Here is a 1,922-nt window from a genome sequence, read left to right on the forward strand (position 1 = left end):
CCCTGGATTTTGTCTTTTTGTTTTTCCTTTGCTCCTTCTATGGTGGTTTCACTCAGACAAAAAGGCTACCGTGAAGGAACAAGCCCATTTAGCCTGGAGAAGAGAAAACTTCCATATCTTTATGCTTTTGAAGGACTTAGCTAAGAGAATCAGTCTTGTATCCCTGGGCTCCAGAGGCCAGAACTAGGACCAGTGGGGAAATTTGCAAGAGGTTTACCAGCCTTGTTTACCTGCAAGGGAAGGTACCATAGAGAGGGAATGGGGGAGAGTGAATAAGCCTTGTCCGTCACAACAAATGGATTAATAATACTTTTTAAAAAGCGAGGCAGAATGACTCTTGTGTTAGCAAAAACTCCCAAACCATGAGCACTCTCCCAGAGTGAAAAGCGGGATGTTTTCAGAGCGGCTGGCTGGCCTGCTGTGTCCAGGATTCCTGTTTTAGTACAGGTTCCCCCAAATGTTCTGAGGTCCCTTCCAGTTCCTGTGATTCCAGATATACAGGTTTCCTTCTCTTGTCATGTTGAAACAACATTTTTGTTCAATTGTTCTATTCTTGATGATTTGGGTTAATTTTTACCTATTCTTGTTCTGTGTTTCTGGTGTTAGAATTGTTTTGAAATGCTGGAATGAAAATAATGGAAGGTTTGAATGGGAGGGAAATCAACAGCTGATTAAGAAGATGCTTCAACAAAAGATCTCAATGATTGCCTTGAAATAAGTCACCTGCAGTCTCTGTTAGAGGCCAAGGAATGTTAATTTCCCAGTTCTTAAGTATGGTTGACCTAAATAAAATTCGGATTGCCTGCATCAGACTTGTTAATATTGTGATGTTAACCTCTAAAAGTGACTCTACAAGCTACCGGGGGTCCTGTTCTCTGTCAAGGAGACGATTGAACCACATGATCGCCAGGTTCCCTTCAGACTCTTAGTCTCTTTTATTCAACAATGGTATGATTTTAGTTCATTGCAAGATTAATATTTATGAGTCAGAATGTGATATGGCACCCAAGAAATTGATTAATGCAGTTAAAAAAGAAATAGCACACTGGACAAGGGAGATGGCAGTCCCCGTGTCCTCTCTCCTGGTCAGACCACCATGAGACCCTCATGGTGAGTTCTAGGGGCCACCAGCCAGGACAATGAAAGGCCACAAGGTTATCTTGGATGAAGATCAGCTGAAGGATCAAGAGGAGACAAGGCAGGGAGAGTGCATGGCTTCATGGTGGGCTTTAATCATTGGAAGGACTGACATAAAATAAGGGATAGACTTACTTAACTTGGCCCCAAAGGGAAGAGCAAGGAGAAACAGGTAGAAGTTACAAAGAGGTAAATTTAGGTTTGACCTTAGGAAAACGTCTTGCTTTGAGAAGTCATAGGGTCCTAGATTCAGAGATGCAAAGGGGCTTCGAAGCCACTCCCAGAGAACTTCAGCACCTTGACCAAAGTCACAAGTTGTAAGGATTTGAACCCTAAGATCTTCATATTGCAAAATCAGGGATCTTTGGACTGGTAGCAGACCGTTCCTCACTAGTGGTCTGGTAGGAAAGGTGGAGTATGGGGCCCAGCAGATCACCTTCATTTGGATACCAGTTATTAAATACTCAACTCCACTATTTACAGGTGATAAAGCTGGGACCAGACAAATGAATAACTCTAATTAATGATGGAATCAGAATTTTTTTTTAATCTTGACATTAGAAATCCAATAAGATAAAATTGAATAGGGATAAATAAATGTAAAGTGTCAAACGGGTTCAAGAATCAGTTTCATAAGTTTGTTTAAAAAGAAAAAAAAAGATTGAGGAACCTCAGAGGCTGCAAGCTTGACACAGCCTCCAAGAAGGCTAATGCCATCGAAGGCTATGTTCAGAGCAGTGGCTGTTGCCCTGCACCAGGAAGTAATTCCCAGTCTTGCTGTGGCC

This window comes from Petaurus breviceps, unplaced genomic scaffold (assembly GCF_028583685.1).
Source record: "Petaurus breviceps papuanus isolate PSGF00001 unplaced genomic scaffold, PetGlider_PUasm1.0 208, whole genome shotgun sequence".
NCBI classification, from domain to species: domain Eukaryota; kingdom Metazoa; phylum Chordata; class Mammalia; order Diprotodontia; family Petauridae; genus Petaurus; species Petaurus breviceps.